The sequence below is a fragment of the Gekko japonicus genome, unplaced genomic scaffold (assembly GCF_001447785.1).
Source record: "Gekko japonicus isolate JY-2015 unplaced genomic scaffold, Gekko_japonicus_V1.1 scaffold71, whole genome shotgun sequence".
Classification (NCBI taxonomy): Eukaryota; Metazoa; Chordata; class Lepidosauria; order Squamata; family Gekkonidae; genus Gekko; species Gekko japonicus.
Window position 1 is genome coordinate 1,935,294 of NW_015164667.1, and position 26,700 is coordinate 1,961,993.

The window sequence follows — 26,700 nt, forward strand, 5'->3', positions numbered from 1 at the left end:
TTTTGCCCCCTTTTGCCCCCACAAAAACAGATTAGATTGATAAAAGGGGAACTGGCCCAAGGTGACTTAAGAAACTTTGTGGATTAGCAGGGATTTGAACATGGCTCTGCCTGACATTTAAACCATTACACCACACCTACTATCCAATAACACACTAGTATACAGTATCTGGATCAGAGGTTACTTGAAAGGGCCAAACAGAGCGAAAATCAGGGTTGTGGAAAAGTTTCAGTCGAAGTCAAGAATCTCCAAGTGATATAATTCATTAGAGGTTCACAATAGGCTAGAGAAGCCAGGTGAAGCTTGGATCTGAGGTGTTCTGGGAAGCTGAAATGGCTCTGGAAAGCAAACTTCATAGTGGCACTTCACTTCTCAGCCCAGGAACAGACTTGGTTCATAAAAGTGGTCAAGGAGCAAGTTGAGGCAAGTGGCCCATTTGCAGTACTCACCCCAAAACTCTATTATATACCACTCCCTCCCACTGCTACCTTCCTTTTACCACTTGTGGGGTGATGGAAGAAAACAGTTTGGATGCAAAGTGCCCAAACCAGGGAGAGACAGAAAGACAGACCCCCCCATCCTCCAGAGGTGGCCCTGTATCTGCTACCTTCTACGCAGACTGTTCCCCCTATAAAGACTACAGGATTTTGCGAAGCTCCATCCCAAGAAACCCAGTTATGGATTCCCTTCTCTCTCTCCTCTCCTGGCTCCTTATCTTGCTGCTTCCTTTTTCTTCACATCCCACCTGAAGGATCAGACCTTCTCTGATCTGATCATTACCCATCAATTCTCATGCAGAACTCAAAGGCCTTGGACTCGTAGGGGCATATTCCACCTCTCACGTGTGATGTCCGAGCGGCGTTGCCCCTACGAGTCCAAGGCCACCACCCCGGGGCTCAGGGAGGCAAGGGAACGTTTCGCCCCGCCCATCCCCCTCTGCGCGGGCATCACAGCTGCCACCGAGAACAGCAACGGCGGCCATAACTTTTTAAAGAGCCCCTCCCAAGAGCTGGAGGAGCCAGAATGACCTCTGGCATGTGATGTCCGAGCAGCAATGAGAGGTGGAATTTGCCCCTACGAGTCCAATGCCACCACCCCGGGACTCAGGGAGGCGGGAAAACACTTCCCCCCACACACACACCGTGTCCCAACTGATGGCTGGTGGGAGCAGGGGGCAGGGCTTATGATCCTGTCCCCTGGGCTCCTGACTGGAGGCCTGTCTATGACTCACTACACAGAATGGACAATATACTGAACTGCCATCTTAGGGGGGGAAGAAAACAACCACCCACCAGCTTGTATTTTACTCCTGTTGGTTATTTTGGTTTACTAAGGCTCTGATTTGCATGATATGATCCCTGCTTGCTCCTTTCTCCATCAGCACACTAACACAGTGCTTAGGTGGAATCCTTATGTGCTAGGATAACAAAAACTGGCTGAGTGTGTGGCTTGGCACATTACCATCCTGTATGCTACCTTGGTGCAGACATATGCAGGGGTCATTTTGTAGAAAAAGAGCTAGGGGAACTCATTAGCATAACTCATTAGCATATGCCACACCCCCTGACATCACCGGAAGTGTGTCATAAGGCCACACCTCCTGACATCACCGGAAGTGTGTCATAAGGCCACACACCCCACCCCCAACGGTCCCGGCCGCCGGCGCCAGCTTTGCAGCTCCACTGCCGAGCCCCATGAGGGGCCTGGTGGTGAACCTGCAAGGCCGGTGGGAGTGCAAGGAAGCCCCACGAAGGCCCTCCCTGGCCCCAGGCAGGCAGGGGTGGGGAGAGGCAGGAAGGAAGCGACTTACCCTCCCTCTTCTCCTGCCTCCTCCTGGCTGGATGAGGGCTGGAAGCGGGGCGGCCGGAAGCAGGGGGTGGGGCTTCGTCATGTGCCCCGCCCCCTGTACCTCACCCGGGGGAACTGCGATCCCCCGCGATCCCCCCCCCAAATGACCTCTGGACATATGAGGAGTCAAAATGGAACTAATTTTGAATTGCAAGGAAATTGTTGAGATTATCATAGCCAAATGTTTGACTCAGCAACAACAACAACAAAAAACTGGAATGGCAAATGTTTGCAGCATCCCTGATTTCTCAACATGTTTACTGTTCATTCTGTTAAATGGCTGTCATACCAGCAAGCACGAGGTCAAAACAGTGCGTTTGAGGCTCAGCCTCCAATTCTGCTCATATTCCTTTCCTGGTCTTGGCCTAACATTCTGCTTCTATTAGGAGCCATCCAAATACATGTGTTTACTATAGCCATCTTTCCTGCTGGGACTCAAGAAGGCTCACAAAATATGTCTGAGAAGCTTTGCTCAGGGCATGTGTGCAGGGGGCACTTCCTTTCAAATGTCCTTTGAAATACAGGCCTCGGGGAAGTCCTGCGAACTGAAGCTCGTGGCGTCAGAACCGGTGTTTGGACCTGCCATCACTGTATGTCACCTTGCAGGGCCCAGTCCCCAGAGCGTGGGGATGTGTCATTTGGGGTGGTCCAAAGATTATTTTGGGGTGCAGCCTGGCTCTAGTGTCTGCCTGTGTGATTGTCCTAGAGGCACTGCACTTTGGAGCAGCTGGCACCAGAACTGCGTTTTGGACCAGGATACAGCATATGTCCCCTCGAAGGGGAGAGTCCTGTGAATGTGGGGGTATATGATATGTGGTGGTCCAGACCTTATTTTGGGGTTCAGAGCTTTCCAAATCACTCTCCCTAGCTGAATGACTACAAGAATAAGTAACGAATAAGGAATGAATAAGGAAGTGTGAATAAGGAACCAACTTCAGCCTCCTTTGCATTTGTAGAGATGGACATTCCATTTAGCTATCGTGGCAAATAGGAAGGTGGACCAGGGAGGGAGGGAAGGAGGGAGCAGTAGAATGGCTTGGCAGGGTGAAGCTTTTTTGCATAGACCAGCTGGCCCTGGTGAAATACATGTGATATCTTCGTCTGTTTTCTTTAAATAATTTGTGCGTAAAAATAGATTGGCCTTCTGATTTGTGCTTTGTTGGTATGACCAAGATTTTACATTGTTGAGAGAACAGAACTGCTGTGACAGCAGCATTATGATTAACGTTGTCCCCCAGTTTTTCAGCACAGGCAGCCAAACATTTTAAAAGCCTTGCAAGCTCACAGCAGGCGCTCCCTTTCATGCCAGGAACAGCTTCTACTTAATAAAAGATGCATGCTGGAGTGCAGAGAAGGCTGGGGAACTAATCAAAGGAGAGTAGTCAAAAATGGTGGCTCAAAGGCCTGGCGATTCTTTGTAAAGGGGGGCAAGTCTGCTAATATCTTCTTGACTGGCAACTCAAATGCTGCGATAGGGGAAGATAAATCCTGCTCTCTGTGCCAACTCAATTCAGCCTCAAGCTGCTGTACTTCAAATGTGATTATTATTATTATTTATTTATCAGTATTAGAGGCAGTGAGGAGCACCCAGAAATCGGAGATATGGCATCTACTTAAAAGATTACTAGCTCAATAAGCAAGAAAACCACAAGCTACTGGTGGAAACATGCACTTCTCAATCTTTCATCTTTAACGTTCATACACAGCTTGTGATAATTGACGAGACAAAATGAAATGTTCAAGGCAGTGTAGAACAAGGGGGAGGCATGAAGACTGCTTAGTAGAAAACGTACCAGGAGCATTTATTTCTGAACAATTGGCAGATCTTGTCTACACAAACCAATAAATCGGGTGAGGAAGGAGTTCATGCTCTGCATCTATTAAATTGTTATAATGAGCAAGAGTTTAACAAGGTCAGTTAGGAAAGGTGCACTCTTGGGACTATATAAAAGTAAGCAGCATGTCGTAAATTACTTGCTGTAGCCAGGAACATGCTCTGCATGCCACAGATAAGAGCAGAGTTTTACCAGGCATGATTACCCACCCTACCCCCTTATATAACTGATTTGGCTATAATGTGAAGTGTAAGGAGCTGTTATTTGAGAAGTAACAAGTCCAATCCCTGGTAGATGCCAAGGAGCCAATAGCATTGTTCTCTGGACTGTGGCATCATTTGTTGAGCCATGCTGAAAATATTTTGCAAGCACATTTTTACTCCATGCTGCTGCTGATGTTTCAGTGTACTATCACAGACTTGTCCAGGAGGAAACATCAAAAGATAAAATGACTCAGAAAGCAGTAGATAGCCTTCCTGCTTTCTGTTCCTCTGAGAAAACTGGAGAAAGCCTTTCCTATCTAAAAGGGCTGGAGTGGGGAGGGACTGTGGCTCAGTGGCAGAGCACCTGCTTTGCATGCAGAGGGCCCCCCGTTTAAATTCCTGACATCTTTAGTTCACTGTTTGTTCTGTAATCTGCTCTGAGCCTCAGCAAGGAAGGCAGACTGTAAGTACAGCAAATAAATAGATGATAGATGACAGACAGACAGACAGACAGACAGACAGATGGATTTGGTTACTTAGGAAATTCTAGATATTTCCCTCCACACTTGCCTTTCAGGCATCCTGGCTCCTGGGGGCTGGAGAAATCTTGGGTTGCGGTCACATGTGCCAGTTGAAGTGGAGGGGAAGCGAAGCTATTCCCTCCAGAGGAATTTGACCTGCGGCTCCGAGATCACGCAGCCCTTTGTAGCTGTGGGCTCAGCCCGTCACTGTGTGATCAGATGCAACTGCAGGTGAGTCGTGGTGTTTTTTGCTTGTTTCCCATGCACATAAATGAGGAATCACACCTCCACATCGAGGGCCCCCGATGGGTATGTGATGATGCGCATACTGCGAAGAGGGGGGGGGAAGGGCACCGAGCTGGGATGGCCTGATCAGACAATTTGGACAGCTTGAGAGCATGCTTGCGCGATCAGACAGGAAAGTCTGTCCGTGGCGCATCAGAACCTGTTTACTACTGGACTTTTCCTGGTGTCTTTTAACTCTGTTTCTGTGGCGGAGCAGCACGGGCTGCTGACGATGACAGGACGCTTCCCAGATGTTGCTGTCTGATCACTCCCTTTATTATTTTTTCTGGTAAACAAATTTTATTTTCTCAGGAATACAACATGTAAGATTAAATCATTTCATTCTATCAATTGTCTACCCCATTCCCTGTTCCTCCCCTCCCTCCAATGGCTTCCCACAATGCTTCCACCCCTGCTCCAAATTACTTCATATCATCAACAATATCAGTTTCTTATCATTACAATCTAAAGATAACATCATTTGACTTAATATTGATCTAAACATATTAAGTTTTGTTTCACATCCCAGTTCTTTTCCAGATATATTTTAAAGTCACTCCATTCTTGAAAAAACACGTCGTCTTCTTTGTTATTCAACTTCTTTGTAATTTTGTCCATCTCTGCCATGAACAGAACTTTTTGTATCCAGTCCTCAATTTCTGGCACTTTCTCTGTTTTCCAAAATTGTGCATAAATCATTCTCGCTGTTGTGATTAAGTACCAGAATAAGGTCTTTTTAGTTGTATTAACTTCTTCCATTTTCAATCCTAAAAGCAGAATTTCCGGTGCCTTTTTAAAAGAGCATTTCAGAATTTTTTGCATTTCTTTGTGGACTTTTGTCCAAAAGTCAACTGCTTTCTCACAAGTCCACCACATGTGGTAAAATGAGCCTTCATGGCTTTTACATTTCCAACACTTATTTGACATATTCTGGTTCATATTTGCAATTTTTTTCGGAGTCATGTACCACCTATACATCATTTTATAACAATTCTCTCTAACATTGGTACAAGGCGATATCTTAATAGAATTTTTCCACAAATATTCCCAGGTTTCAATAGCCACTTCCGTATTCATATTTATCGCCCATTTTATCATTTGCCCTTTTACAGTCTCATCTTCAGTATACCATTTTAGTAACACTTTATACATTTTAGAGATATTTTTTCCCCCTTCACTCTCCCAAATCATTTCAATCTCATTTTTTTCCTCTCTAAAACCATAGTTTCTTTTGTCTGATCTAAAAAGGTCAAAAATCTGCATATATTTCAGCCATTCATAATCATATTCAATTTCATTCTGCTTTTTCATTACCCATTCTGTTCCCACTTTTTTAATTAGATCTTTATATGGCAACCAATCTTTATCTCTATGTCTTGAGTAAGATGTTAACACTTCCACTGGTACAATCCACAATGGTCTTACATCACAAAAGTATTTTTTATACCTCATCCATACCACAAATAGTGCTTTTCTTACCACACGAAGCTTAAAAAAGCTATCCATTTTTGTTTTGTCATACCATAAATATGCATGCCAACCAAATCTACAATCATGGCCTTCTAACCCCAGTAACTTATCATTTTCTAATTTCACCCACTGTTCCATCCAGGTTAGACAGACCGCTTCATAATATAGTCTAAGATTTGGTAATTGTAGCCCACCTCTGTCTTTGGCATCACAAAGAATTTTCATCTTGATTCGCGGTTTCTTGCCTGCCCAAACAAACTTTGATAGTTCTTGTTGCCACTTAAGTAGCAAATCTGTCTTACTAAGTATTGGTATTGTTTGGAACAGGAAGATCAGGCGTGGTAGGACATTCATTTTTATAACTGATATTCTTCCCATCAGTGACAAATTCATTTTGTCCCATTTCTTAAAGTCTTGAGTTAACTTATTCCATAATTTTTCATAATTATTCTTATATAAGTCTATATTTCTTGCAGTTAACTCAATACCAAGATATTTAGTCTGATCACTCCCTTTAGATCCATCAGGCATTCGCGCCTATGTTGGATCTACTGCCCCATGTGATCGCTGCCTTGATCACAGTGTAGGGGGCTACTAGATAAGTCTTCAGGGAGAAGGTGAATCAGCAAAATTCAAGCACACACTCCATTTGCACAAATGAAAATGCCTTTTTACTCATGAGAGAAGACTTATGAACTAACCTTGAATGTGTGAATAAACCCTTTAAGATACTATGGCCCCAGCCACACGTGCCGGAAAATGCGGGGGGGGGGGAGGCATGGCTATTTGCGCTGTCGCATTCTGATCTGCCATTATGCAATCAGATGCAAAGCCGGCACACCAGGGTTTCGTCCTTCGGCACGCACGGCAAAGAGGACGGCCGGAGGGAATAGGCACGTGCCAGCACAATCACACCGAATAAGTCTGTGGCAAACCATTTGCTAGTAAATCTTTGCAGGTACTTTTTAACTGCGCATCTTCGGCAGCACACCATGGGTTGGCCACAGGTGCACTATGCTTCCCAGATGTTGCGGTGTGATTGTGCCCTGAAAATCCGCCCAGCATTCGTGCCTTTCACGTGGCAAATTCTCCATATGACCGGGGCCTTTCTTCCCTTTCCTGCTTTTAAAAATATTGTGCTGGCATCCTTAAACTGTCATCTCTCTGCAGGAGACGATCACATGCAAGATTTTCTCTAATGGATAATCAAAGGAAATAATGCAAGAAAAGAATGATGGCATGCTTATTATCTGGAAGAGGAGTGCTCTTATTGCAAAACCATGCTCCAAATCTCAAACATGAAACATATATACCTGCTACATCATGAACTATGGCGCACCTGTAGATTTCCTACAATCTTTTCACCACAAATCCAACAAGACATTATACAATTGTGACTTTAACACAATTGTACACCTGCTCTTTGGTAGTTTTATTATAGGACCTGTGCTTTGTGTATATTTCAGTAGTTTTGCTGTTATTCTCACCGTGAATGACATTTTTGTCAAACTGAGTGGATGACACCTAACCTAGTAGTCATCTCTGCTCAGCTTCAAGCTAGAAAAAAATACTTTGGTTTTTAAAATAGAACAAGGGGACACTCACAAGGACGTGCAAAGGTCCTCGTTTTTCCATTATTTATTCTCCCCCTTACCAGAAAGCCCCAAAAGCTTCTTCCTATTCCTGGTTCCCTTTCCCCCCTTCCTGCTCTCCTTCCCATCCACCAGCCAACTGAACCTTACTGGCCCCACTCTTCCTTTCCCTCCTTCCTTCCCCCTGGCAGTTTCTCCCCAGGAAAACTCTAGCCCAGTTGTGTGGTACCAGCCCCTAGGCCATGCCCAGTTGTGTGACGCCCATTGGGTTGGGCCCAATTGCACAGTGGGGGACCTGCAAGGACTTGCGGAGGTCACCACACTTTCTCCTGTATCACCCTACACTATTTCATCTTTTCCTCCTCCTGGAAGCCCCCCCTCACTTTCCCCTGCTTCCTTTTCCTCCTTCCCACCAAACTACCTTTTATTTTCCCCATCTTCAACTATATGTATAATATTTATTTATTTATTATTTGTTTTTCTTTTCTCCCCAATGGGGGCACAGTATGGCTTAGAACATCATCCTCACCTCCTCCATGTAATCCTCACAACAACCCTGTGAGGCAGATTTAGCTGAGAGAGTGTGACTTGCCCAGGGTCACCCAGCAATCTTCAGTGGCAGAGTGGTGATCTGAAATTGGGTCTCTCAGCTGCTACGAATTACTACACTATGTTGGCTCTTTATTATTTCTTGTTTATTTACTTCACTTATATCCCATCTTTTTCTGCAATGAAGACCAAAAGTGGCTTGCTTGCATCATCATCCTCTCCTCCATTTTGTCCTCACAACAACCCTGTGCTGTAGATTAGGTTAAGAGAGAGTCCCTTGGACTGGAAGAAGATCAAATCAGTCAATCCTAAAAGAAATCAACCCTGACTGTTCCCTGGAAGGCCAGATAATGAAACTGAAGCTCAAATACTTTGGCCACCAAATGAGAAGGGAGCACTCACTGGAGAAGACCCTGATGCTGGGAAAGACTGAAGGTCAAAGAAGATGGGGACGGCAAAGGATGAGATGGTTAGACAGTGTCATAGATGCAACGAACATGAAACTGAGCAAACTTCAAAGGACAGCGGAAGACAGGAGGGCCTGGTGGGAGCTGGTCCATGGGGTCGCGAAGAGTCGGACTCGACTGTGCGACTGAACAACAACAACATGTGACTGGCCCAAAGTTTCCCAACTGATCTGGGAAACATCACTCCTGGTGCTACTGGTGCTCATGCTATTAAGAAAACTGGCCGCCAATGTGGGATGTTGTGCATCTTGGTTATTTTATGTAGATTATTGAAGCACCAAATTTTATTATGTGTGTAACATTGTTTTTACTGTTCTAAACTTTTAAACCCTGTTTTTGGCCGCCCTGAGCCACTGGGTAGGGAGGGATATAAATCCCAAAATAAATAAAAATAAATAAAATAAGCTTCCATGGCAGAGTTTGGATTCAAATCTGGTTTTCCCAGATCCTAATCTGAAACTCTACACTACACTGGTTATTATGGGGTGACTGCTTTTGAACAGTAGGAAGCAGCTGGGCCTGGGTGAATCATGCAAGTTGTTAGGTAGAAAGTTGCCCAGTGGTTCCAGCTAGGCTTTGCTTGGACAAGTCCTCTTTCACTTCCCAAAAAAGCTGTGGAAAGGGCTCTGCCCCTCCCCCTGTCTTTTTCTGACAGAAATCAAGACTTGAAGGCAGTTGATATTGTTGTGATTACTTAGCAACAACCACTGCCTGCATTTGTTTCTTAAAGCTACTCGTGTTGTTTCTATTGTTTTGGAGGGTTTAACCTGCACAATGTTTTTTTAAAAAAATAAAAATAAAACAGATTTTTCAGCAAACCTGAGGCTTTTCTTAGGTTGGCAGGAAGATCTGTCCTATCCGTCCATGGCCTCAGTCTCCAGATTTAAATACCCACAGGTGAGACCAAAATGAAAGTTTAATATATTGATGTCTACATTCTAAACATACATCCAATTTGATTCATAGGATTGCCATAAGTTGGAAGCAGCTTGACAGTACTTAACATATGCACATATTACAGTTAGATACTCAGGCCCCAGTCACACGAGCGGGAAAATCCGTCGGGGAAGGGAGGCATATTAGATGCGGAGCTAAAAGAAGCATGAGAGCGTGATCTTATGCTCCCCTGCGGCTCCGTTCTCCTTCCGTCGGCACCCGATCACACTGGGGAGGCAACGGCGTAGTCCCAGTGAGGCAACACGGCGGTCCCACATTAGTGTGCATACGCAGGTCACGGACGGCTGCAGGATGCTACGGGCTGCCAGCGTGTCTGCGATCCCACGCCCGCCATTGCTGTGGATCTTCCAGTAGGTACTCCATTCCCTAGTACCTTTTCGATTCACATTTTTGGCTGTCTGCGACAGGTTAGGGGTGAGTGCATGACACTTACCAGATGTTGGCATCTGATCGTGCCGGTTTGATCCGCCCTTAATCCGTCCCCTAATTCTCCGTGTGACCGGGGCCTCACTTTGTAAAATCACTAATCTTTTAGATTCTCCAGATATCTATAGCCCCCCCCCCCACCACCACCTTCATCTGTAAGGCACAAAGTTGCAAAGATTAGCTGTGCATCTCATTGTCCTGTGGCTGAGGTGAACCCTGCTGTTTGCAAAAGGGTGTCCAGACATGTTTAGATAAATTTTATTTATTTTCAAAATTTGTATCCCACCTTTCTGCCCTTACCAGGGTTACCAAGGCAACTAACAATTAAAAACATATGTCATAAACTCACATTTTAAAGCAATTAAAATCAACCCACCTCAATAAAGAGCATTAAAGAGTAACTGAAAATTCCAGTCAAAACGTATCTGTGACAAGCTGTTAAAACACACTTTTTTTTCCCTTTTGACCCATCTGAACCTGATCCTGGGTCAACTGGGTCAACATTTAAGTCCTACTATTACTCTCTATCATTGCTGTATTCTGAGTTGAAAATTCCTGGAGAATTGGGGGTGGATCCTGGTGAAGTAGGCTTGCCAGTTCCAGGTTGGGAAATGCCTGGAGATTTTGTGGGTGGAGCCTAAAGAGGGTGGGGTTTGGGGAGGGGGAGGGGGAGGGAATTCAATGGGGTATAATGCCATAGAGTCCACCTTCCAAGACATCCGTTTGCTTAAGGTGAAATGGTCTCTGTTGCCTGGCGATCAGTTGTAATCCCAGGAGATAGCCAGCCACCACCTGGAGGTTGGCAACCTTATGGGGAGGGGAATGGTGCTATAGAGTCTACCCTCTGAAGCAGCCATTTTCTCCAGGGGAGCCAATCTCTGCAGTGTGAACAACAGTTCTGGGTGGGTAGCTGTGATGGTCTGGAGCAAGAGAACAAAATTTGAGTCCAGTGGCCCCTTTAAAACCAACAAAGTTTTATTCAAGGTACAAGTTTTTGTGTGCCTGCACACTTCATCAGATACAGTGAAATGGAATGTACCAGTCCATACATATAGATAGAGGGTGAGCAGAAAATTAGCATACAACATAATGAAGGAATAACAAGCTTAGTTTATATGTTCATCATTTGTTTGGAGTTAATTCTGGGGGGAAACATAGTAAAGCAAATAAATATATCAACATTGGAGATTAATGTGTAAATGTACCCTTCTTAATTGTGGAATGCTAAGAGTAATTGAGACCCTGTTGTTGCACTCCATCCATCTCCTCTCAAACATGGAGGTAACTAACAGCATCCTTTTATTTAAGATGGGGCAATTGGTTGTGCAGTATTATATCTCCTCTGTCACCAGACCAAAGAAATACATTGATTTCTGTAAAGAGTGCTATAATAACTTTTATTTCTCTGATAATTTTGTTTAATTGTCTGATGAGCTTGTCTATGTGACATTCCCTTTTGCTTGCTATACTCAGGTTCTGTCTCTCATGTTCACACAGCAGAGATGAGTGTCTTCAAAACAACATCCATTTATTAGCAACTGGCTTCAAAACAAAGTTGTTCATACAGTAACAGTTCTACCAGGGCTCTTTTTGTAGAAAAAGCCCAGCAGGAACTCATTAGCACAGCTTATTAGCACATTTGGCCGCACCCCCATGTTACAAGAAGTGTGGTTACCCAGCCACACCCACCTTTTGCTTCTTATTCTGTTTACCTTGTTTGTTGTCAAAACCCAGGGCTTTTTTTGTAGAAGGAACTCCTTTGCATGTTAGGCCACACACCCCTAATGTAGCCAATCCTAATGAGTTTCTGCTGTTGGGTGTTGCCTATTATGCTAATAAGTTCCTGCTGGCCAACTTGGGAGCCAGCTGGAACTCCGTTCCTGTGCGTTCCTGCCCAAAAATAGCCCTGGTTCTAACAAACAAAACTAAGGCTGCGGTTGCATGCACCAGTTGAAGCAGAGGGGAAGCGAGGCTATGTCTTCCAGAGGAATTTGACACGCAGTTGTGAGATCACACCTCCCTTTGTAGCTGCAGGCTCAACCCATCACTGTGATCAGACATGACTGGGGGTGAGTGTGGGGGGGTTGGCCGTTTGTTCCCCATGCGCATAAATGAGGAATTGCACCTCTGCACTGAGGGCCCCCTATGGAGTACGTGATGATGTGCAAAGAAGGGGGGGAATGACAAAGAAGGGGGGAATGGCACTGAGCAAGGATGGCATGATCAGACCATCCCGATGGCATGAGAGCATGCTTGCACGATCAGACAGGGGAAAGTCCGTCTGTGGCCCATCAGAACCCATTACAGCCGGACTTTCCCTGGTGTCTTTTAACTCCGCTTCTGTGGCGGAGCAGCACGGGTTGCCGATGACTGCGGGATGCTTCCCAGATGTTGCTGTTTGATCGCTCCCTTTAGATCCATCAGGCATTTGCACCTATGTTGGATCTAATGGTGCATGTGATCACAGTCAGGGCCTCTGTCCTGTGTGACTAAACCAACACACACAGATATCAGAGGGGAGCATAGGTTGTTCCATTGCAATGTATACAAACACACCACAGTTCATATCAGTCCAGCTCACTGTTTCTCTCAGAGGAAACACCATCCCACCACTAACAGCAGAGTCACATGATCACCATTTCTGCACACAGTGAGAAGTACCAGAGATGGCACTATATGGGTGGGTTCTTTTTGGAAGAAAGAGCTAAGGAGACTTATGGCATTTTGTTTTATTTACAAATTTACAGGTAAAGCACAAACAAAAGTCAAAGAAAGACTTCTACAGGGCAGCAGATCCCCTCTTCAACATCAAATTTATAAAAAGACTCTTAGATCCCATGGCACTCTTCCAACTCTCCTTCCTTCCTTCCTTCCTTCCTTCCTTCCTTCCTTCCTTCCTTCCTTCCTTCCTTCATACCTTCCTTCCTTCCTATTCCAACTCTCCTTCCTTCCTTCCTTCCTTCCTTCCTTCCTTCCTTCCTTCCTTCCCATGCAAATACAGAGAGACATACACAACTGCTTCCTCCCCTCAGCTGGGAAGGATCATCTCTTCCAAGCTCTGATGGGTACTTCACAAAGCTATGGAGGGTGGGGGCTCTCCCAATAATTACCACCCACTGAGCAACTGAGCATCATTAGCTTTCTTTGGTCAAAGTCTTGGTTCTCAGCAGATATGTCTCTTTAGGCCAAGCCCAAAGTGACAGACCCCTTGGCAGTAATCAGACAGCAAACCCATGACAGAAACCATCTATCACTTCCTGTCAGCTTCTTCCGTTTCTGAAAAGATCTTTATATTTCAAATCAGGTTTTCCTTGTGAAAAAAGATGAGACACAGTTTAGAGATGTTCGGAAATCAAAATCCTGAGTGACTGAACTCAAAAACAATTTTCTGTCATTTCAGTAGCTGCCTTACAATTGTGTGAGAATGTTCAGGCCTTCTCGACAAATGCTGAATTATAATGAAATGCAAAAAACCATAATTGTTGCTAACTAGGCAGTCATTAAATCAGTTTATATTTAGAAAATGGCCATCTTTTTTTAAAATGCAGAGCAGAATCAATGGATGATTTACATGCCTGAGAAGAGCTTATTGCTCACATCACTGACCCTGAATCGTTTGAAAAGCAAACCTATAAAGTAAGGTAACTTTATTTTTTAAAAGGCATAGAAATGTGAAAAGACTGTCTGTGTGCAGGCGTGGGCTTAACCTCCACTTTTGGGAAGAAAATACATGACTAGTATTTAGCAACTAAAAAGCCAAAGTAGCCAACATGCCAATCAAGCTACATAGAAATAAATTTTAAAAGGCAGACCATGAAAAGTATTTTGGTTAGCTGAGAACAAGTCACAATTTTCCCACTCATTGCTATCATAGAAAGTTCCATAAGGATAATATTTGCATTTATATTTAGGGTTGCCGGGCAACCAGGCCTGGTAACCAACGGGAAATGGGAGTGGGTGAGGAAATGTGGGGGGATCTGCCATTAATAAAACCATAGAGCTTCTGGTGAGTCTTAGAGAGGACTGACATCACATCTGAGTTTTTCCCAGAAGTGACATCAAGCCTTTGGGATAGTGATCATTTTTTAATTTTTCTGCTGCTGCTGACGGTGGCAAGAAATTGGAAATTATAGGCTCCACCTGGAGGTTGGCTACCCTAGGCATAGCAGTTAGCGCTTCAGAGCAGGGTCTGCCAGACCCAGGTTCTTGCTGTGGAAGCTGTGATTTCAGACCAGTCACAGACTTTCAGCATAACCCCCTCCCCTGCTCACTGCCAGGTTGGGAAATTCCTGGATATTCTCCCCCTGCATCTATGACACTGTCTAACCAGCTCATCCTTTGCCGTCCCCGTCTTCTTTGACCTTCAATCTTTCCCAGCATCAGGGTCTTCTCCAGTGAGTGCTCCCTTCTCATTTGGTGGCCAAAGTATTTGAGCTTCAGTTTCATTATCTGGCCTTCCAGGGAACAGTCAAGGTTGATTTCTTTTAGGATTGACTGATTTGCTCTTCTTGCAATCCAAGGGACTCTCAAGAGTCTTCTCCAGCACCATAGTTCAAAAGAATCTATTCTTTGGCGCTCGGCCTTCCTTATAGTCCAACTCTCGCAGCCATACATGACTACTGGGAATACCATTGCTTTGACCATGCGGACTTTTGTTGGCAGGGTGATGTCTCTACTTTTTATCATGCTGTTTAGGTTCACCATCGGTTTCCTCCCAAGGAGCAGGCGTCTTTTAATTTCATGGCTGCTGTCGCAGTCTGCGGTGATCTGCGATCCCAGGAACGTGAAGTCTGTCACTACTTCCACGACTTCCCCTTCTATTTCCCAAGGAGTGATGGGGCCTGTATTATATATACTGTATTATACTCAGTGAGAAAGACATGACTATATATTTATAGTCATGTCTTTCTCACTCTCAAGTCAATGTAATCAATAGGATGAAACATATGATAAGCAATGTAATAGGACTAGGAATAAAGAAATCTGAAACAAAGCATAAAGTACTTGACATGAAAATGATAAACAAGGCAGAAAATGGTATTACGTAAGAAGAAAACAATGAAGTGAGAATAGGATAATACGTACAGTGAACAGATAATGTATATATTTCTTCCAACTTCATTTAGTCCAGAAGATGTTTCCCTATCTTGACTTAGCTGATCTGGCCTCCTGGTTCCATGCCATGGCAAAAATCTAGACTAGATTATTGTAATGTACTCTACATGGGTCTGCCTTTGAAGACAACTCAGATTCCTTTTGGTATAGAATGCTGCAGCTCAATTATTACCAGGAGCTAGGCAGAGCATGCACATCACACCCATTCTGCAATGACTCTATTGTCTGCTCATCTAGGAAAGTGTTTGATAACTTTATGTGGTAATAGAGGGGTTGTGTTGTGTTTAAATACAATTAAACCCTTCTATTTCCCACATAAAGCCAGTAAATGCTTGAGATTGTCTTTAGGATTAGTGATGCTCCATGTACCAGTATGTCTCTGTGTTTGCACGTGTGTGTGTTTGTGTACTGGTCAATGACATGAAGAGACATGAAGACAGGAGTGGAAGGCAGAACTTATTTAAATGCAAGTAAGGAGGAGACACTAGTGAACAAATGGCAGACAGTTCCCCAGCTGACTGAAGGTTGGAGCAGACTTTTGCAGTTCTTAGAAAGGAATGAAAGAGCCCAGAATAACAATGCTGTTATAAATAAGTGTTTGGGAGGTTTTTCACATATATCTTTCTCCAGAAAAAGGCAATGCAAGCTATCATTGTTGCAACAATGGAAGAAAATTTTTGTGTAGGCTGGAGATGATTCAGACATTTATAATGACCCCTCATGGGACTGCATTTCACTTGTGGAAAACAAACACATCAAGGAGACTTTGCCGTTTCACATAGGAGATAATATTTTGGGCATAGGCAATCAGTCGGAAAACTGTGTGGCCCAGGGTTGCCATTTCCAGTTTGGGAAAGTCCTGGAGATATGGGGTGTGGAGCCTGGGGAGGGCAGGGTTTGGGAGTGGAGGGACCTCAGCAGGGTATGATGCCATGGAGTCTAACCTTCAAAGCAGCCATTTTCTCCAGAGCAACTGACCTCTATAGTCTGGATACTAGTTGTAATTCTGGGAGATTGCCAGGCCCCACCTGTAGGATGGTAACCTACTGTGGTCACTTGCAGAATTCACCTGTAATTTATATTTCAGATACTACTTGAATGGCATAACACCATTGAATGAGATTCAACATCACTCAGAGGGCAAAGAATGAAGTTAATCGTTTAAAAATGAGAACAGGAGCTGTTGCTGGAGGTGTAATTTGTAACTTAAGTGTGGAGGCGTTGCAGTTCCTGTGAAGAAGAAAGGGTTATTTTTGTCATGTTACTGTTTGGGTGCTTGAGGGAGGATGAGTAATTCTTATCTATTAAGGTTGCTCCTTTAAAGGCCAAGATTTAAGGCAGAGATTCTTTCTTTGGAATACTTTTCCTGGTCAGCAGTAGCAGTAGGAGAACATGTCAAATGGCTAGTCTCAGTCCAAAAATTTAATGGATAATAAAGCCTGTTTTCATCTCTTATTATACAAGCCAAGCAGGAAACCCACAAGGAATTGCAAGGGGCATGACATTTTCCCTCCCCCATTATATAAATCTTTCCCTTCCCTGAAAGCCCTCATAGCCTGTCTCCTTTTCCTGCACCCTTCTCTCCTTCCCATCCTCTAGACAACCTACTTTTATCAGCCCCTATGTCTTCAGTTTTACTTCCTTCCCTCCCCTTTGTAGCTTCTACCAGGGAAAACTCTGGCCCAGTTTCAGGGTTTCATCCACTGAGCCCAGCCCAGTTGGGTAGTGTGAGGCCTAGTTTGGTGGTGGCAGCCATCAGATCCAGTTGTGCGGTGCACTGGTACAGGCCCAGTTGCATGGTGCTGCCTGCCCAGATGGGCCCAGGTGTGGTGGAGAACCCAAAGGACTTGTGGGGGCACTTCATTTCCCCCTGTATCCCCTTCCCCACCCTCTTTCCTCTTTTCCTCATCTTGGAAACCCCATATATCCTCACCTTTCACTGCTTCCTTCTCTCCTTCCCAGCTACCAACCAACCTATTAGGCTTGCCAGGTCCCCCGGGGGGCAGGGAAACCCCCGCCCCAGAGGCCCGTTTCCTGCCACCGGTGAATCGGGCCCCGGAGGGAGCCCCACCCCGATGTGTGCGTCACCCGGAAGTGACGCGACCATGCCGGGCACGCTGGGGGCGGGGCCATGGTCATCCGAGGGAAAACTTTATGGTTTTCCCTCGGATGGTCGTGCCCTCGCCCCCAGCATGCCCGGCGTCGTCACATCACTTCCAGGTGACGTGCGTGCGGCGCGCACGCACCAGATGCCAGCCGGGAGTCCCCCGCTATGGAGCAACACCCGACTTGGCAACCCTACAACCTATCATTTATCTGCCGCCCCCCATATTCATATGTATAAATGTCAAAATCCAGTCTCTAGACTTAAGTAGCTCCATATTTGGCCATGTTGAGAATTGGCTCCATTGATTATCTTTAAATCAATATAGTGACCAAATCAGGTTAGCAAAACTGCAGACAGAGAACTTTGTTGGCCATTGTAAATATGTTTAATAATGAAATCCTTTCCCTCCATAAATCATCAAACCATTCTTCTTAAGCACTCCTGGTCTTTTAGGAATGAGCCTGTTTAAACTTTGTGATGACCCAGGAGTTTGTTTGATATGGTTATTGGCATTTTATTGTGTCCATATTTCATTTAGAGAACTAGCAAAGAGTTGACAATTATTCTAATTGTTATGTGTATTCTTTGTTACTCAGACAGCAACACATAGCCTTCTCTTCAGGTCTTGTCACCACCAAATTATTGATGGTTTCTGTTTAACTTTCTATTCAACAATTGTTTGTATTAAACTTAGAACCCAGCTTCTGGGTTCCAGTATGGGAATAAAGTGCTGTTCCTTTTTAGGGATGTACCCATTCTCTCCCCTTTCACCCCCAAATTTAGGGTTCTCATCTATTGAAAATGGGCTTACTATAACCAAGTGTCAAGCGGAATGTCCACAAACAGAACATCTTGCCTAATGGGTTCTGAAACTGAAACTACATGGTTTAAAATGTTCTCTGTAGAGTAATATCCTGGCAATAAATGTCAAACATGAGCAAAGTAAAATTAATTGGATCAAAAATTCCATTTTCCTCCTACTGTAAATTACTTTCTCTTCCAGACCATTCTTCTTCTCACAAATATTGCTGGTGAAAGTAATATAGACAACACTTAGACAAATTTTTCTTAGATTTAATATTAAAGCAAATCCCCATAGTCTATATATCAATGGTTAGCTTTTTATATACAGCAACTAATTCTATTTCAAGGTTCCTTTTGCATGAAGGAGAGAATTTTGTGCCTACAAATACAATGAAAGCTCACAGAGGCATATCAATACTTTCTGTGCATTTTCCTTTAATAAGCATCTAACAGAAATACAGTATTTAAAATATATGTATTTATTTACTTAAAACATTCCTATGCCATCTTTTCACCTAATTCAGACTCCCCAAGGCAGTGAACATTAAAACATTTCAGACAATGAAAATTATTTTAAATACAGATATATAAAAATCAAATAAAACATAAACACGTAAAAATAAAAAATACATAAAAATACATAAATACATTGTTAAATAAAGATTATATTTATTATTAAAATACACAAACAGGGAGGAGGGCTAATAAGAGTTAGTGAGGGAATGGCAAACAAAAAGTCTTCACCCACTGGTGGAAGATAATGATAGAGGGAGACAAACAAATCTCCTTGAGGAGGGAGTTCCAGAAGGTAGGCATCATGACCCAGAAGGCCTGTTCTCAGGTTGCCAGCCCTCTAGCCTCTGATGGCGGAGGCACCTGAAGCAGAACCTCTGAAGATAACTGAACTGTAGCATAGGTTCATATGGGAGTAAGTGGCCCTTTAGTTACACTGGCCTCAAGCTGTACAGGGCTATATAGGTCAACCTTGAGTTGGGCTCAGAAGAAGAGGAAGAGAAGAGAGAAGACATTGGATTTATACCCCACCCTTCACTACCCAAAGGAGTCTCAGAGCGGCTTACAAACTCCTTTCCCTTCCCCTCCCCACAACAGACACCCTGTGAGGTAGGCGGGGCTGAGAGAGCTCTTGACAGACACTGCTCTTTTTCAAGGACAGCTGTGCCAGAGCTTGTGACTGACCCAAGGTCACATCAGCAGGTGCAAGTGGAGGAGTGGGGAATCAAACCCGGTTCTCCCACATTAGAGTCCGCGCACTTAACCACTACACCAAACTGGCAAATTGGGAGCCAGCATAGATGGAACAAGACTGGAGTGATATGGCCCCTACAAGTAATTCAAGTCTGCATTCTGGCCACAGTATTCCAAACCAACAGTAGCTTCCAGACAGTCTTCAAGGGCAGTCCTACATAGAGCACATAGAGCACATTGCAGTAATCCAATCTAGAAGTTACCAGGGCATGTACCATAGTAGCAAGATCTTTCCTCCCCAGGAACAGCTGTAGCTGGTTTACCAGTCAAAGCTGGTGAAAAGCATTTGGCCACAGTTGTCTCTTCTTTACCCAATGGGAAGCCTGTTCCATAAGTAACCCCAAGCTACAAACTTACTACTCTAAGGGGAACACCATCCCATCTCGAACAGAAGATGTCCCAGTTCCTGTGTCAGATCTCCTCCCTACCAGTACCACTTCCATTTTGTTGGGATTCAGTTTCAACTTGTTCACCCTCATCATTCCTAAAACTGCCTCCAGGCACCTCATTATGGCTTCCACAGTCTCCCTGGGATCTGCTGGAAGCATTGCATAGAGCTGAGTGTCCTCTGCATATTGGTGGCAACTTAGCCTGAATCTCCAGATGACCTCTGTTAAAAAGCATAGGGGATAAGATGGTACCTTGTGGAACCCCAGAGGTCAAGGGGTCAAGTAGAAGCTCCAGCACTATAAACTGAAACCTCCCTTCAAGGTGGGACCAAAAGCACCACTAAATGGTGCCTCCTAGTTCCAACTCAGAAGGGCAATCTAGAAGGATACCATGATCAATGGATTCAAAACCCACTAAGAGAACCAGGAGAATTAACAGGGTTACACCATCCATCTCCCAGTGCGGGTTATCCACCAGGGCAACCATAGTTGTTTCTGACCCAGAGCCAGGAATGGATCCAAAGAATCTGCTTCATTCAGGAATCCCTGTATTCTCCAGCCATCACTCATTCAATCTCCTTGCTCAAGAATGAGACTTGTGAAACTGGGCATTAATTATTCAACTCTCCGAGGACTAGAGTAAGTTTCTTTAGGAGTGGATTCACATGCACCCCTAATCACTTCAAAGCAGAGCTACCAGATCCTTTCTTAGGGTAGTATTTACTGTCTCACAGCCCGTCTGCCAGCCCCAGTCTGCCAGCAAGCAAGATTTAAGCAGATGCAACAGTGGAAGAGAAATATTGTTTCTTTGCCTCTGTCACTGCCGCAAAGTAGGTTTTAAAATGAACTTTACCCTGTGCTTTGTTGGATTTGCCCCAAGTCTTTCTCATCTGCCACTCTAGCTGCCTCTCTTGTCTTGAGAGCCAGTTTGGTGTAGTGGTTAAGTGTGCGGATTCTAATCTGGGAGAATCGGGTTTGATTCCGCACTCCTCCACTTGCACCTGGCTGGATGACCTTGGGCAAGCCGTAGTTCTGATAAGAGCTGTTCTTGAAAAAAGAGCAGTTTCTGTCAAGAGCTCTGTCAGCCCCACCTACCTCACAGGGTGTCTGTTGTGGGGAGGGGAAGGGAAAGGAGTTTGTAAGCCGCTCTGAGACACCTTTGGGTAGTGAAGGGCGGGGTATAAATCCAATCTCTTCTTCTTCTTCTTTTCATGGTTGCAGCCCTTCAGTAAACCAAGGGGCTACCCGGGCTCTTAGACTGTACAAAATCTAGGAATGATCATGTCAATTGCCCAGGTCAATTTCTTATTCCAAAGGTCAACCGGGGTATGGAGGTGAATTCAGAACATATCAACAGGAAAATCCCAAATGTCATCTGAAAACCAGTATGCTCCATCAGGCTATGGGGGCAGATAATCTTAATCGGTCTCCCCAACCCTCCAGAGTCTTGGTATCCCTGTATGTCTAAAGCCCAGCAAGTAGTTCTCTGTCCATGACATCTTCCACCCCCCCAATCACCTTCTTCTGTCCAAAGAAGAACACCAGATCAAGAGTGTGACCTGCACAGTGTGTGGGGTGTGTTATTATATGGGACAGGCCCATGATGATCATGGAGACCATGGAATCCTGGACTATCTTGCACTCCCAACACTAGAGCCAGTTTGGTGTAGTGGGAGAACCGGGTTTGATTCCCCACTCCTCCACTTGCACCTGCTGATGTGACCTTGGGTCAGTCACAACCTCTGGCACAGCTGTCCTTGAAAAAGAGCAGTGTCTGTCAAGAGCTCTCTCAGCCCCACCTACCTCACAGGGTGTCTGTTGTGGGGAGGGAAAGGGAAATGGAAAGGAGTTTGTAAGCCGCTCTGAGACTCCAAGTGAAGGGCGGGGTATAAATCCAATCTCTTCTCTTCTTCTTCTTCATCCACACTCTCAAAACTGGCAGAATCCTGGATAGGGCATTGAACCAGGGGGACAGAATCCCAATCGACTACAGCGACTACAGTGACACCTCTTCATCACTGCCAGGCCTATGTTGATGCATCACTGAGTACCCAGGGAGGGATTTACTTTTTCACTTTAAAGCAGTGGTTCTTGAACTTTTTAAGGTGGGACCCACTTCTAAGCTTACTCTATCTTTTGTGTACCCAGAGTCACCAGGAAGAGGCTCATTTTGAACTTGGTTGCCACTGGCACAGGTTTAGGAAGTGAAATGTAAGTTGGTAGGTGGGTGGAAAAGAGAGAAGAAAGTAGGGTAAGGTTGCCAGGAGGAGGAGGATAGGGTTGCCATTCCCACAATAGGGATGGGGGTTTACCCACTTTCAGGGCCCCTGATCCGCCACCATCAAGTCAGCCAGTGAGGGAACCCTGCCCCCAAAGAGCCCAGTCTGTACCAATGTGCCCGGCACAGTGCAGGGCATGTTGCAGGGGGATGCTCTAGCATTTGAGGAAAAACTCTATGGTTACCATAGAGTTCCTCCTCAAACACTAGAGCGCCACCCCCACACACACAACATGCCCTGCATGAGGACATCACTTCTGGGAGATGTCAGACTCCAGGACATGGAGAGGGACCCCCCCCACTGGCAGCCAGGTAAGACCTGGCAACCCTAGAGGAGGAAGAGAAGGGAAAAATAGCATGGGGAGTAGGGTTGCCAACTTCCAAGTGGGGCCTGGAGATCTTCTGGAATTACAGCTGTTCTCCAGAAAATGGAGATTAGTTCCCCTGGAGAAAATGGGTCCTTTGGAAGGTGGACTCTATGGCATTATACCCCATGGAAGTCCCTCCCCTCCCCTCCCCTCCCCTCCCCAAACCCTGCCCTCCTTAGGCTCCCAGGATTTGGCTACCATGATTCATGCAGTGGTCACTTCCAGGTTGGATTACTGTAGCTCACTCTACACGGGGCTGCCCTGGACCTTTAAAGCCCTATGTGGCCAGGGACCAACATACCTATGGGACCGACTTTACGCTCAGCTGAGCAACGCCTTCTGGTAGTCCCTGGCCTGAAAGATGTCTGTTTAGTCTCGACAAGGGCCAGGGCCTTTTCTGCCCTGCCCCCAGCCTTGCGGAATATGCTCCCACTTGAGATCAGGGCCCTGCAGGTCTTATTACAGTTCTGCAGAGTCTGTAAAATGGAGCTGTTCCACCAGGCCTTTGGCTGAGGTGGCAGATGTCTGATCCATCTTGGCCTCCCCTGCTTGCATTGCTTGCATGGTTTGTGCTGTTTTGCTGTGCATATAGTACCCGTTGTGACTCGATTGCTTAGAGGTCAACAGAGCATTACCAGTAAATAGGTTGCTGTTAATTACCATCCAATCTAGTATCTTCCAGGTGGCACCATGAACTGACTGAATAGCAGCCATCTCATTATGATGTGACTGAGCTTAGCTTTTATATGTCATCTTAATGTTGCTTTGTTTAAATTGTTGTTTGTTTGCTTTTAATGTTATAATATATTATGTGTCCAGCTGACATCCTGTGACCTCCCCTGAGCCCGCTTGCAGGAGAGGGCAGGATATAAATCTAAATTAATAAATCACCAGCCAGCTTGTTGAAAGGGTTAGAGTGCCAGACCAGGAGATGGGAGACCCAGGTTTACCATGTATGCTTGCTGGGTGACTTTGGGACAGTCACATATTCTCAATCTAAACCTACTTCACAGAGGCTTTTGATATGTTAAAATGGAGAGTGATATTGTTGTAAGCTGCTTTCTCTGCCCATTGAGAAGAAAAGTAGGAACAAAAAAACCAGAAGAAAAATAGATTTGTCTTCTTACCATTTTTCTGAAAGGCTAAAAAGTCTCTAGCATTGGTAAGGGCCCTCTCCTACCCATGTGGTAACACTGGATGTCCACATGACAGATGATCACAAGGACAAATCTTTCTATTCCATATTGGTGGGGTAGGTGTGTCACAGTAATTCCTACAAAGATTTTTTTTAAAAAAAATAGAAATTTAATGAACAAATTTTATGGTTTAACTTTTCAAAGGGCAAGAATTCTGAAATCCACATTGATTTTGCCCACAAATTGGGTCATAAAGTGCATGATTTGGCCTTTTGTTTGCTCACATAACGTTAACTGGGCAGATGGCTACATGAGCAGATATTTAAATCCTGTGAATCTCTTGACTGTGGTCAGATCCTGTTGTCTAAAGCTGCCACTTTATTTGAAACAAAAACTGCTTATTTAATCTGAAACCAAAGTTCAGAGTTTGCAAATAGCTTTTAACTGCCAGCATTTCCTTTTTCAGTAGATTGCGTTCACTCTTTTCACTAGCTGTGTTCCATGGAAAAGAATCATGCAATTTTCATGGGGGGGGGGGTAAATCAGCACATACTTCGGGCAGAGATCTGAATACAGCTGCTGCAGCAGAACAGGATATTGCTTTCTCTAATCCAGCACCATAGTTGAAGCTTAGCCATCAGTGCTTGCTTCTGTGTATCCAAGCAGAAAGCCTTTAAAACTATAGTAAATCTGAATGGATGGGAAATAGATTGACCTTGGAAATCTCTGCTTAATCTTTTTTTTTTAAGCTCCCATCAACCAATAACTATCACCATTATGCAATAAGCCTTGTAAGCTATCAACTGGGATTTCAGTCAACAACTGCTGATATGCCATTTGAACAAAATGAATTTGTTCTTGCATAATGGTTGGGCTCCTGTATTATTTTAAGTAAGCTATATATGCCAGTACCCTGGGCACATCCTATGCAGGCACACTGCATTCTTCCTGCTCTTGCTTTCCTGCTGTTTCCTGACCCTCTCTTTCAACCAATTGCTACTATTCACAGTATGCTTCTAAAAAGACCCAGCCAGCAGTGTGCGTTTTTTTAGTGTGTAGATGTTGCTTGTAAAAAACCAATGATTTAGCTTTAGTTTTGGGAAATAGAAGCAGACGTATGAGTAGGGATGCCAGACCCACAGTGGGGGCAGGGATCCCTTGCTCCCTGCCCCCCCAATCAGCTGGCTGGTGGGGGGCACATTATAAAAATGGAGGACTATACAACATTTAAGTGCCGTGCCTACATGACTTCAACATGACCTGGAAGTGAAGTAGGTATGTTGGGACATTGGGGTGACACTCTGGTGGTGGACGTGCCTATATCACTTCTGGGTCATGTTGGAAATTACATGGGCACATCGCTGAAAAATCAGGTGAGACTTCCTGCTCCCGGTAAGCCCACTCCCCATACCCCATCAGCTGCCTGGAGGGACCTGGCAACCCTACAAATGTGGGTCTAATTTCATGTTATGTTGAATATTCATGAAGGGGTAAGTGTTAGAGTCTCAGAAATCCACACAGAGATTCTGTCAGAGATCCACACAATAGCTGGAGCCTGGCGTGGTCTACTTTTCAGGGCAGCACTAAGGCCTAGTTCATGACCTTATGTTTTCTAGGTTCAAGTTTGACCACTGAACAAGGAGACACTGGTCATATGAAGTGGCTGAACCAGCAAGGTCCTCTGACTAAAGATGCCTCACCTCACCTGTTCCTCAGCTTTACCCAGCTAGTCCTTGATTTAGACACAACCTTGCAAGGAATCAGGCTTGGTGGCAGGAGCAGGATCTACAAGGCTGTCTCTTCTTCACAAGGCTCCTTCCATCTCTGAATTGGGAAATTCCTGGAGATTTGGGGGCAAAACCTGGGGAAGGAGGAGTTTGGGATGGGGAGGTACCTAATGCCATAGAGTCTACCTTCCAATGTGACCATTTCCTCCATGTGAACTGATCTCTGTTGCCTGGAGATCAATTGTACTACTGGGATACCACCAGGCCCCACCTGGAGGCAATCCTACTTCTTCACCATTGTGGTGCCTCTTCACAGGCTCACAGTCTTCACCTTTCCCTCCAGGTGGGGGTGGGGGGGTGGTCTACAGGAGAGAGGGATGTAGGGTTGCCAGCTCCAGATTGGGAAACTCTTGGACATTTGAAGGTGGAGCTTGGGGAGGATGGGAATCTCAATGGGGTACAATGTCATATAGTCCACCCTCCAAAGAATTCATTTTCTCCAGGGGAAATGATCTCTGTTGTCTGGAGATGAGTTGTAATTTCAGGAGATTCCCCAGGCCCCACCCCACCGAGAGGGATGATTACTCTGGGGTCTGGCAAGTTAGCTGCTTCTTGAGCTGAGGTTTCAGGAGCAGGCCCCTCAGCCAAGGACTTGGACTCCTTGGGCTTCAGGTGATTCTGGGAATCACCTGAGCCCCTGATCTTCCCTCAGGTGGTACCTTGCTCCTCTTGTTCACCCCCTGAAGCTAGGGTTGCAAGCTGTGAGTTGGGAAGTACCTGGAGATTTTTTGGGGGGTGGAGCCTCAGGAAGGTGGGGTTTGGAGTATAATGCCATAAAGTCCAACTTCCAAAGTGGCCATTTTCTCCAGGTGAACTGATCTCTGTCACCTGGAGATCAGTTGTAATAGTGGGAGATCTTCAGCTACCACCTGGAGGTTGGCATCCCTAGAAGAGTCCATTCTTGTGTTTGAGTTTGACACAGAAGGGGTCCCCACAGAAACATAATTTGGATCAAGGTTATAGGGCTCAGGTCATAGAACCTTCTTCCTTGCACAATTTTCCCCAGCAGATTTTTTTCCAGACCATTATTACAGTATAGTGCAATATAGGTAGGGACATCCCATCACAGGTTGCACATATAGGTTGATCCATGCTTCTGTTATGCACTCCTGCATAATGTTATGGCAAATCCTATATGCTGCATTGTGTCATCACACTATGCAGCTCTTTCCACCAGAAAAGTCCAATCTACTTAATATTTCTTCTTCTCAGTGGTTCAAACTCCTTGTGTTATCTCCAGGCTCACTAGTGCTTTACCAAGGGAATCTCTCTCTCACACACAGCAAAAACATTACTA